The sequence below is a fragment of the Periplaneta americana genome, chromosome 4 (genome assembly GCF_040183065.1).
Source record: "Periplaneta americana isolate PAMFEO1 chromosome 4, P.americana_PAMFEO1_priV1, whole genome shotgun sequence".
NCBI classification, from domain to species: domain Eukaryota; kingdom Metazoa; phylum Arthropoda; class Insecta; order Blattodea; family Blattidae; genus Periplaneta; species Periplaneta americana.
In genome coordinates this window covers 183,466,569-183,480,039 of record NC_091120.1, presented here as the reverse complement: position 1 = coordinate 183,480,039, position 13,471 = coordinate 183,466,569, and the positions used below count along the sequence as shown (strand labels likewise).

The 13,471-nt window shown below is 38.5% G+C and overlaps 1 protein-coding gene across 1 annotated transcript in view; it reads right to left on the bottom strand.

Moving 5' to 3' along the window:
- Positions 1–13,471, bottom strand: part of LOC138698892 (lipase 3-like) — a 52,902-nt gene that overhangs the window by 14,967 nt on the left and 24,464 nt on the right. The window lies entirely within an intron of this gene.

The following is a 13,471-nucleotide window of genomic DNA, read 5'->3' as shown; positions in this document are numbered from 1 at the left end:
GACCTCAGCGAAGCATGAAACGTACCCCCTACCTTCCCCTTCCCCAACTCCATGAAAATACTGCGCGTGTACGTGGCGGATTATACTGGATTCCTGTACTTCGGAGCTTCATTAGTGATACAATGTCTTTAGGAGAATCACATGAATCCAGAGGATATCACACTTAAAAGAAAGGCGGTTCTTTCATTCCTCTTGTTTAGAATAATTTACAAATATTCAGGACGCGAACTTAAATATGTACATTTTTAAAATAGGTCACCTGTTATACGAATTAAAAGAACACAGATTTAGTGATTTTCAAAGGATGGAGAAAGATTTCAATATTTTTGCCACTCCTTTTCGTGTTTAAATTGAAAATGTTATCCCAGAAATGCAGTTAGAGGCACTGGATTTGCAGAATGATGGCTTCTTGAAAGCAGAATGTTAAAGGTCTACTGGGGGCTAAAATTTTTTAAAAGATGTCCAGTACTACATATCTACTGCTCAGACAGTTTGCTTCAAAAATAATTTCCCATAACTATGGTCCTGGAACATATACCTATTGTCCACGATACAACTATTCAAATTTTGTACTCCATAACGTAGTACCTCGTTTATCTACATTCTTTTTTGTACTGTAGTTTGAATTCAAGTCACTGCAGCTATCTACGAACGGTCTATGTTACTTCTACAATGATGTTTGAATGGTTGTATCGTGGACCATAGTTGTGTTCCAGGACCATAGTTATGGGAAATGACGGTATGTATTTATCAACCTACCAGTGCGAACAGCTGTTTTCTAAAATGAAATGCTTAAGCGATGCTCATCTCCTTGCGCAACTGAAAATAGCATGCACAGATATAAATGCCTATTTCGAAGAAATTTCTTTGAAAAATGATTAATTAAATATGACGTGAATGGACTATTCTAATTACATATGGTAGGTAGGAGTGTAGTGGCGCAACTGTCTGTAAATCCGTCACTGCACTGTAGAATGCAACCCCTCCCACAGTATGTACTGCCCGTGTCTCACGTCCTGAACCGAGAGTTCCCTAGTGCTTATAACCACGCCTCTTAGGTCTGCTCGGAACGTCACGGGAGATGCAACGTGGCGGCACGGCAGCATATTACATGTTCTGAAAACATTATCCTACGTCATCGCAGGGATCTTTACTGGTTATAATACTGGATACTCTAATCGTGGTTACTACTATCGCTATTATCTCTGATGGCGATTTCCTAAAATGTAAGTACACACTAGGCCACTCTTCGTTCAGTTTGGACAACTGCTGAATTACCATAGAGCAGCATTTCTCAAAGTATGTTCTGGGGTTCCGTGAGCCTTATATGATTTTACATGGTTATTTAACGACATTGTATCAACTACTAGGTTATTTTGCATCGATGGGATTGATGATAGCGAAATGGTATTTGGCGAGATGAAGTCGGGGATTCGCCAAAGATTACCTGACATTCGCCTTACGGTTGGGGAAAACCTCTGGGAAAAAACCCAACCAGGTAATCAGCCCAAGCGGGAATCGGACCCGCGCTCGAGCGCAACCCTGGATCGATAGGCAAACGCCTTAGCCGACTGGACTGCTCCGGTGGCTATTTTATACTTAGTGGATATTATAAAAATATATAAATGTTACGGAAATATGAATCAATAATAACATGAAACCACCCATAATAATAATAATAATAATAATAATAATAATAATAATAATAATAATAATAATAATAATAATAATAATAATCCAAGAATATGCGTAATAATAATAATATGTTTAATGAACATCTAAAACGGAAAATACCCATAATATTTATCACTTTCATCACTGGATTCTCTGCGCATCTGTTCACTAAAACAAAATATCGAAAAGACAAAATGCAGAAGTACAATAGAAATGAGACTACAACTTTCCGCCATAAAACCAGATTGCAGGCTTAAAAAGCAAATACATTCGTCCCACTGAACAGAATTATTGAGATACTAGCTTTCACTTGTCTGTTAATTTAAACACTAATAAAATATTACAGGGATTCCGCAGTTACACTTTAGATTAAAAGGGGTTTCGCGGTGGAAAAAGTTTGAGAAACACTGCCATTGAGGAAAGAGTTTACGGATGTGTACACGTGATAACCGTAATCACGATTAGGTCTATAATGTCTTATAGAGACTGTAGTCTACAACTGGTATTAGTGTTTAGTTACCTGAATTGATAGGGACATAATCTGTTTCGTGAGGGGACAGCCTATACATTCGCTTGTCAATGGCTGATCTTGCTCCATAGCTGACGAAAGGAATCCTGAAAAGGCCGATGTATTGAACGTAGGGTAGTAGGCACATGCGGTACGCAGCTCCTCCTACCCTGTCCCTCTGCGTCTCGCCCCGCAAAGAAACAGCTCAGGAAGTGAGGCACGGGCAGTAGTTGCCATTTACATCCTGTCTTGTGGGTTGCGTTCATTTTGCCCACCACTGCTGTAAGTTGTGTAGGTTGGACTTTATCTCTACCGAATGAAAAGTAATAGCTTATCTCTCAATGTCAGTGGGGACTAAAACGACAAACATGTACAGTCGGGTGGTAACCAGATATGTGCTCCAATCGCCGACAGCCTTAGAGCAAGAAAATGACAAGCAAATAATATAAATAAGAGTAATATGTAATTATAAACTTAGTAACCCCTAAAACTAAAATAATTTACACATACATATAAAAATAACATACAAAGTATACAATTATGACTCTAGCCTCATTTTCATTTTATCAAAAGAAACATCCCTTTTATATTCAGAAAAGAAAATCAATATTTGTACTCTGAAAATATTCGTTTTACGTCACAAGACGTTACTGGAGCAAATCTGAAATATTGTGATAGATTTATTGATATTGGTTCACAAAAGTACAAAACTTAATAATTTAACAAAAAGATCTCTATACAAAAGTAGTTATACATAATAAATATACAGTTTCCTAAACTACTTAATTTATCGCAAATCTCAATAATTTATTGGTTCAAACTTGCACTTACGTCTAAATCTGAAATATGATCAGATGAACAACTACTTTGTGAATCTAATAGTGTATCTCGTATGTGGCACATAACACTAAACCCATAATAATTGTTTTCAAGACAATTTATTTTTTCATTTCTATTGTAATGACATAATTCCGATGTTGAACTTGGACTGTAACGCAACCAAATGGATAGCAACAAGAGACGTCGATATTTAACGAAGAATAATCTAGAAAAAAAAAAGTGCTACACACTCCTGTTTGCATAGTTATTTAATAACAGATGAGTTTAATTTTTTGGAGTCGTGCATAATATTAAAATTATGTAAATAATACAATATTCTTCAAACTATTGACGACTGTACACAGCTCCACAGAATGATACTATGCATTGTTTGTGAACTGCGTGTCGTCTGTAGCGAGCGGGAATAGGGCGAGGCGCGGGTGACATCTATACTCCTCGCTGTACTCAACTGAAATCTACTTCTTTGGTACGAACTTCATACCTATGGTGATTACAAGGGTAGAGTTAAGGCTCATTCACAATGAAAATTAAACATAACCTAAGCGTTAACTTAAGAACATCGTTACGGTAAAATCAAGAAGTCATATCATCATTCACGATGGGAACATAAACATAACCGAAAACATACTTGGTAACCATGGAAACATAACAACGACGCCATTTCCTCATATCCTGTCGTATACTTCAGCGCTCCACGATTGTGTTCTGTTTGCAAATCACGTAAGCATAAGCATGAAAGTTTGGAGTTTGCAAACTTTCATGTTAACGTCTTACGGTAATGTTTATGTCAATGCTTATGTGAATCATTGTGAATGGTCCCATTTGGTAGCCTGGGCGCAAACTTCTGTGTTTATGTTACGGTTATGTTTAATTTTCATTGTGAATGGGCCTTTACACGTAGAAAATAGCTTCTGAATGAAATAAACAAATGAACAGAAGTAAAGGGTTGCAGTCTGCAAACAACTATTTAAATGCTCGAATGGGACACTGACAAGCTAACATTCTTTTTTCCACCAATGTCAAAAAAGTGCTTATACAAATTTTAGCCACTCGACCGCAATTATGAGGCCGTCCAGAAAGTGATTTTTCCTGGAGACATTTACAGAAAAAAACACAATTGCATGGAAAGAGATATTGAAACAGGTACAGCAATTTTTGCGCTTTTTGTCAACATATCCCGCATTGGAATTGAGACATTTGTCACACCATGGCATCAATTTTAGTATCCTTGTGTCGTAGAAGTCAGCCGACTGGGATTGGAACCAGCGTTTGACCTGCACTTGCATAAGCAATTCTTTAACATTATTAACATGGTGAAAGAAAAAAAATAAATTTTTTATCTGCCTCCATCAGAATGTTTGCTTGTGAAAGGCCATCACAGTACCCACCAATTCGTCGATCCTCCAAAATCATGTCTTGGACGGTTCGATATTTTCTGTAGTGATCATAGAAAGAGGTGTTGGTGTTCACATTTGATCTTCATTCTTCCTCTATTGAATTCCTCAATCCAATAATTTGTGATAGCGTATGACGTACAATGATCCTTTAATGTATCCACCATATCTGTATGAATTTTTCTAGCAAACGTATCCCTTTAATATATAGTTACTTCATCGCTGACCGACACAGGATTTTATAAAAATTGAATTCTTTATGTGACAGTTCCTTTAAAGAATCACATAATGAAATCTGCTAAATTCTTTATAAGCTAATATAAAGAAAATATGTATAAAACAATATAGGTTTACTTTTTTTCATGGTAAGCACTTTCGCTTTTATTTCAAGGTTAACACTATTATAATGAAATTGTAGGGACTTGTGAAATTACTTTTCGCTCTGAAAATAAATTTTAAAATGTTACATTTTGTTTGGATCAAATTTCTGCTAATTTAAAGTACAAAGGCGAAATTATTTCAAACATTTATTATCATAATATCCTGCTGTCTTAAATTGAATCTACATATTGGAAATTAAATCAATGACTTTCTCAAAACGCCCTATGAAATATTTCATAATATAATATAATTGAGGGGTTAGCTGGAAGAAGAGCGTAACTCAGAAAACATAGTTTTGAGATAATCAAGAAAAACTATCTGTACCCAGCATCTCTTGCTGGAATACGACACTATTCTTATATATTGCAGGGTTGCAACATGCCTGTTGCAACGACATTTACACTTCAAAAGGAAAGCCCGACCTACCCCCGGAACCCGAAGATCTCAAGGAAATTAGATACGCAGAGGATAGAACAGTCCCACACCCAAATCAAAGAAGCAGAACAGGAGATACAGACTGGACACATTGACAGAGCAGTAAACAAACTGGAACACATTATTACAAACGCCACAAGAATCACGAAGCCCAATGAAAGGAAGGCAAAACCCTGGTTCAACAGGAACAGCTACCAGGCTAGACAGTTAGCCCTCCACAAGCTCCACAGCGCCTTAACCTCGCGATCAGAAGAGACTCTCAAAGAATACGCAAATGAAAGAAGAAAATACAAAACACTCATAAGAGAATCCAAAAGGGAGTACTATGAAGAAAAAGCCAGAGAGATTATAGAGGAGTCAGAAAACGACCCATTTAGAGTCTTGAAGTAGAGAAAACCGACGTTCCCGAGGAATATCCCCATGGACACATGGGTACAACACTTCACCGAAATTCTGCAATCAAAAGACACTAGGCCGCACAAGGAAACGGCAAAGAAAGAAGAAGACTCTTTCCTCGAGCCATTCACACAGGATGAAGTCCTGAGACTGGTCATGGGATCAAAAGACAAAAGGGCAGTGGTCCGGACAATATCTTCAACGAGCATTTAAAGAGCGCAGCCCCAATGCTCATAAAAGCCTGGACGGACCTCTTCAAAGAATGCTTGTTGAGAGGGAGTATTCCAGAGCGTTGGAGAACATCGAGGATTAAGACACTATATAAGGGGAAAGGCAACGCTAGTGACCCTCATACATACAGACGCATTGCTCTGGAATGCACATTCATGAAAATACTGACGAAACTCGTCGCAGAAAGAATAACAGCACTAGTAGACCATCATATACCAGTAGAACAATTTGGCTTCAGAAAGAACCGCTCCACAATCCAAGCCGTGGAATGTCTCCAAGAAAATATAAAAGAAGCGCTCCACCACCCGAAGGGGAAACTCTACACGGTGTTTGTGGACTACACAAAAGCGTTCGACAAAATCAATAGAACAAAACTCATAGCCAAATTAGAGAACCTGATAGGAAGGAGAAACCCCAATAGCCAGACTGATAAGGGACATCTTGATGGAGTATAGTATTCGGATAGACGACACAATAACAGTGTCAAAACCGATAGACCAGACAACAGGAGTTCTTCAAGGGGATCCGCTCAGTCCCCTGTTGTTCAACATAACGACACACGACGTAGTAGAGGCAACGAAAGCAGAAGGACTGGCGACTTATCTGTATGCAGATGATATGGTCATGGCACCCACACCACGAAATACGCTGCAAGGAGCACTCGACAGATTGGTAGAATGGGCCAGAGGAAATGACCTCACTTTAAACAGGACAAAACAGTGGCGATGACGTTCAAAAGAGGGGGAAAACAAGCGGCAGCAGACGTGCTATAGGCACCATACATGGGTCTCAAAATCGTACTGGTGGCGCCGCGCAGTGTCTCAATTCCTAATTAACTACAGGCTCGCAGTCATTCACTAGTCATATGTGATATAAAAATTACATGCGGCTTTCTGCCGATAAAAAGTTGTAATATTAGTAAGAATGGGTTCATTCATTCATAGTGTTCTGCCCAGGGGCAGGTCTTTCACTGCAAACCCAGCAATCTCCAGTCTTTAATTATTTTATAGACTCAGTGGAAAGTTCAGTACTGCTAGAGGAGTGTAAAAATGTATCTACAAAGTTCCTGAAATATCAGTGAAGTTGTTTGACATTTAAATCAGATTTCAGACCATTGAATGAGGGTGAACAGTCATATTACAAAAACATTGATATACTTATATTTGATGTGATGTCATGACGTGTGTAATATTTGTGTGTATAATGTCTCTATAAATTACGTATTTTAATGTGATTTAATTCTAAAAGTAGTCTTAATTACACTTCCTGAATAATGGGCGACTGCAAATTCTCTAAAGCACAACACATAATGAACAATATCATCAACATACTATCTCTGATTGAGGTTCTGGTTGATATGTACATCTGTTATCAGGCTGTACATCTCACTTGACGATATGTGTCAGAGGAAGAACAATATTGTTTGTATGCATACGAAGTCTGACTAGTGTAATTTGTAGCTAGTCTGCGATATATGCAATGGAAGGGAAAAGGAACTGGCCACTCTACCCCATGATATTCTGGCCTAGTTGCCTCATAAGTGGTGCCTTGTTGGTATCACTTATGAGGTTCAGACTTCTCTTTGGACAGTTGAATAAACAACAAGATCAACATGCGGAAGCAGTTCAATTGATAATTTGTGTAAAATGTTATACTGTATATTTTAATTCGCTGAATGCACCTTTCAACATGAATTCGAACACTGGCAACGCTGTAAGTAGTTTCGACTTCTTCAGCTGTTAATTTATCATCGTGCAGATACGGTGGAGTAACAACAATGATCCCTTTATCGAAGAGGTTTGTTATTATTCCGGGAAAACCTGATTTCATCACCACCTTCTAATAAAGTCAATAATCCGCAATCAGTTGTTATGAATGTGTCACTCGATTTGCCTCGGTAGCGTTTAGATTTGAAGGCCACCATCTGATCCACATTGGGTGGCTATTCCACTTCTGAACAATTAATTGTCATTCTACATGTTTCAATATTTCAGGTATTGTTTCCTGAATACTTTCTCTGCTAGGCCAAAACCCAAAATTACAGTAACCGTTGTGGATGTCAACAATATTAAAGTGGCGGTAAAAATACATTATAATTATAATTGTACGACCCATTACTGTATAAAGTTATTAATGACTTGAAAAATGCGTTTCTGAGTTTAAGTTTGCTAGTTGGTGACTTAAGAATACTTTCTTACCATTTTTAACTTTATTTACTTTCTGGGATAAAAATTAAGGACCGTCCCATAAATAGGACGCTATGCATAATGGTCAGTGATACCTAGTTGAATAGAATAACTCCCTTTTGTAGTTCAAATAGTATTTATGTATTTATTATGTAGCAAATACATATACATATTAGAATCTGTGGTTCAACTGTCCTTCTCACACAAGCCTACGCATTGTACAACGCTATTTTGTGTGGTAAGGGTAGAAACATTTAGGGTGGAGTCCAATTTGACACTTGCTGCAGATGAACTTTGCTTTCCCTGTACACTTAGCACATCTTCACGAGTTTCATTTTCAACTGGCCAGTGGTTTTGACCATCAAATCTTATGTCTCCTGATGGAATGGGAACAATTTTTCCTTAGTAGAAACTCACCCCATGCCTTTTCAGTACTATAAAAGTCAGGAGACGGCAAAAGTTGAGGAGCGGTTCTGAAGAGCTTTGAGGCTTCATTTTTCTGTACAGAAACCAAGCATTTGCCGGTCCCATACACTGGCCGAAATTTCATGAGAAAATTTCTTCCCCCATGAGGACTCGAACCAGCGCGCATTCCGTAATGCGAGTCCAAGGCAGGATGCCTTAGACCACGATGCCACGGCGCGGTACGTTGGTACTTGTATTAGTAATAATAGCTAGTTTCCGAAACCGGATTTTCGCTACCTATCGTAGCTCCACAAGTGCATCATGATGCTGGGTGAGCACCGGTCCCATACACTGGCCGAAATTTCATGAGAATATTTCTTTTCTCATGATGACTGGAACTAGCGCGCATTCCGTAACGCGAATCCGAGGTAGGATGCCTTAGACCATGATGCAACGGCGCGGTACGGTGGTGGTTGTAGTAGTAATAATAATAGTACTTGCAGTTGTAGGCCTAGTAGTACGATGGCCTTCTAGCCTGGAATTACCTTCCCTATCTTGGAATTTTCATATATTAGCTTCCTTCTTTTCGGATGGCAATAACTTGTGCGAGAGAGCTCAGCTTCATTTTTGTCTAATGTACTTTCAAAATCATTCGTTGCAGCTTATATGTTAGAAGACTCGGGCATACTTTCATCAACATTATCATCATTACATTTTTTTTCTGTAATTCCGCTTTCCTACTAAGTAGCATTTTACTGTCAAGATTATTCAAATTAGACTCATGCTCGTCGTCCGATTTATCACTGTCTTTATCTGTATCATGGGTAAGTTCTGGAGATGTCACATATATTAGACTCTCACTATTATTATTTTGATTGCCCATTAACCCCAGAATTTCACTCACGGTTAGACTGGAAATAAAACAATGTAATGGAACAATATACATATTATAAAGAATACTACAGGAGTGCACACTGCATGGCGTCATATTTTAGGACACATGAAAACTGAAGTATTCAACTCATTATGTGAAAATAAATACACTCAGGGACAAAAAAACCGGACACTTTAATATTTGCTGGTATTTTGCAAAACATTATCTTCTCATGCAATATTATGGTAGCCATCTGTTGTTATGGAGACGTGTATACATTGTTGATTGTTTTTTGTTTTATAAACAAGCCATTACAACCAAATATTCCAATTTTGCTTTCGGAGTCTCAGCTATAACAATTTCGTCTCAACCATTTTGTGCTTCATTATCGTTATCATTTGTTATTTCTTTATTTTTACATTTTCTGAGTTTAAGTGGGGTTGTAACATTTGTCTTAAAACAAGATGCGACCTGAAGATGTGGCTCGAGCTGTAGCCCTTTACGATGATGGACGCAGTGTACGTTACATTGCAAATGTTATGAATATGGCTAGAAGCACAACCCATGATGCCATAAAACGGTATAGAGAGACCCTAGAATATACCAGAAGACCAGGTTCGAGTCGTGCAAGAGCTACAAATCCAAATGAAGACAGGTACATGGTGTTGAGAGTTCTTAGGGAGCGCAACCTGCCAGCTACTAGTGTAGCCCAGCAATTTGTTAACATGCATGGACGCCCAATTTCGGCCAAAACAGTTAGAAAAAGGTTGAAAGAAAGTGGACTGATATCAAGTAGACCTGCAACTGGTCCCAGACTTCTCAGGATGCATCGAGTTGAACGACTGTGTTTTGCAAATGATCACAGGGATTGGAGAAATGGACAGTGGAGCTGTGTTCTGTTCACCGATGAGTCCCGTTTCAATCTGTGCTCATCTGATGGACGTGAAAGAGTTTGGAGAAGGAGGGGAGAACGATTTTCAAGGTGTTACATTTCCGAAAATGTGCCGTATGGAGGTGGTGGAGTGATGGTTTGGGCAGGAGTGTGTACGGATGCTCGTACAGAGTTGGTTTTTGTTGAAAATGGAAGACTAACAGCTGATAGGTATATAAATGAATGTTTGGCTGATCATGTTGTGCCATTTGGCCAATTTGTAGGCGATAATTTTGTTTTAATGCATGATAATGCACGGCCGCATATTGCCCATGCGGTCGGAGATTATCTCCAAGAAGTGGGAATCCATGTTCTTCCATGGCCAGCAAGGAGTCCAGACATGAGCCCAATTGAACACGTGTGGGACATGCTGGGACGGCGTGTTAAGAATAGATGACCGAGACCAGAATCGTTACAAGAGTTGAGGCGAGCACTTGGCGAAGAATGGGAACTTATTCCTCAAGAAGACATTGCTAACCAAATTGGGAGCATGCCAAGACGTATAGATGCAGTTATTCAAGCCAGAGGGGATAGTACCCGTTACTAAAAGGAGTTTTTAATGTTTAAGGCACCATAAAATGAAAAAAAGAGTTAGACTAAACGATGCCATAGTTATACGCTCTTTGTAATTTTTTGTAAATTTTCTCATCAGAGATTTTTTTTTTCAAATGTTGTCGTATAAGGTGCTAAATGAAACATTATTTTGTTTAAATGGGTTTTGTTCCATTTTGAAATAATTGGCAACAAAATACAAGCAGATATAGAAGTTTCCGGTTTTTTTGTCCCTGAGTGTATCAGCTTACCCGTTGTGCGTCACAAAATACTGTTATCCTGCCGTCTTGTCAAAAATTAGCTGGTATGAACAAATGTTCGCGCGGAATTCAAACACTGCAACACTAGAATACAGTGTAATAATTTACCTTTTAAACAATGCCCCCAACTATACTAAACAAGAAAAAGTTCCATAGAAATCAGTATTTTACGCACGTCCCATTTTTAGAACGCTATGCAGTAATGGGTTACCTCCGAACATCACCCTCATAGCACAATACGACAATCCAGTTTTCATTTTAATTGGAAAATATGAGTAGACGAGTTTATTTACTAATCTTACTCTTGGACAGAATTTTTCGAAAGCTTTCGATTTGAAATTCACTAACAAAAATGGCAAAAATAATATGTATGGTCTACATCTTGGGGGCGTTTCGACTATCTATGGTAGCTATTTTTGGTTTAAATGTTAGAATTGGAAATATTTCTTATTATGCTTCTACGGGTATGATTGTGTTTCATTTGGCAGCAATTTTAACAATATATTCGAAACCACAAATGTCACTCCCATTAAGACTTCAGTTGGGCATGTAATGGAATAGATACTTGAGTAGCCAATTCTCACAATTCAATTGTGAAAGAAAAAACAAAATCACTAAGAATGGTTTCATTTACTTCTGTCTGTATGGCTACTTCATTTTTCGAAATAACTCTTGTTGAGCATTCGCCTTCCATTAAACTGAAATTTTCATCTTTCCTTCTTCTTCATGTGTCTCCTTCGTACCTTTCCGGAGCTAGTTGAGATGAGGCAGTCTTTTTCTTGTAATATCTTATAAAAATACTGGGAACGGTGTGCTAGTTTTGGGGGTGTTCTGATCTCGTTCCCAATAAAATGAATACCGCAAATTCTTGCTGCCGGTGTTGGTTTCCAAGGTGAACCATCAGCACTTGTAATCAAGAATTAAATATCGATATGAATACATTTAAAAATAAGTATATTATTATTTATTGTTGCTAATATTATACATAATCTATATGTAAAGAACTCAGTAATTAGGCCTATGTACTTTTTGAAATTTAAATGATAAATTCCTCTCGTTGTTAACTTAATGATTATTTATAAACGCAATACTATATACATTCTATTTTTATATCAGGCCTAGTATATAATAATACTATGATACAAGCAGTGTAGCCTGATTTACTTTCGTCTGCGTACTGCATGGATCCACAATTAGCATCGTTGCGCTTCAGTTTTCTGTTTTGGGAACGAATAAAAACAATATCGGTTGGTGTGTTCCTATAAGCATTACTACACTCAAGAACACAGCAATTTGCATTACCTTTCCGCTTTTTAGGATCATCCATATTTCTAATAATTTAACCTGAGATGTTAAGTACATTCATACACTTGAAGCACAACTCTATCGCTGCTGTCCCGCAGTTAGTAACAACACTCGCCACCAGAGGAGCTTGCACGGTGCCTATACCTGGAGGGCGAGCCACTGACCAACGTAAAGACTTTTAAATACATGAGGATAACCCTGCAACAAAATGGATCGACATACACAGCCCACATCAAAGATAGAGTGGCAGGGGCAATGATCGCCATGAATGACATTCAGTACCTAACCAGGATCTCGTTGGAAACGGCGATGAAAATCTTCACGGTTAAAATAGTGCCTATCATCACATATAGCCTCGAAATCGTCTGGCAATACCTCACTAAAAGTAACCTGAAGGACCTCGAGAAAGTGAAAGCGACATATCTGAAGCGGGTACTTGGCCTGTCCAGATTTGCACCATCCAGAATCGTCTATGAGCTAACCAGAGAACCTATGTTACTAGAAGACCTACGGTTGCAATTTCTACTGCCATCAACATCAGCATACGAGAGCACCGTCCTCGAACACCAACGTAAGAAAGCAGAAATATGGGAGGAGTTCTACGTCACGGACGCCATGGCCAGAGAGGACTGGAAGGAGGCCAACTACCTACAGAGGCACCTGGTGACCAGATTCGCGACCCACGGCTTCCACTTCAAAATATGCCGCAACACCAGCTTTCACGACCCGAACGAAGAGTGCATGTGTTTACTGTGTGACGAACTATGTGGAAGATACCATGGATGGAGTGTAAAAACCAACGAGTTAGAAAGAGAAGATTATAGAGTGGCCATGTTGTCATGTACAGCGCTCTTTGCGGTGCCACCGCGAAACACGGCAGATCTGAGCTAAGCGCCCACCTTTGTAAAAATTCGTCTGCTTACAATGTTGTATAACGGAGGTAAGAAGTACAAAAAAAACGAAGAAAAAACATGCCTGTTGTGTGTGCTGCATATAACTGCAATGTCAAAAGGAAAAAGACAACTGATATATCGTATTTCATGTAAATTTTATGAAGTTAAGTCCATAGTTTTGTTAATTAGAAGCATTTTTTTTTCAT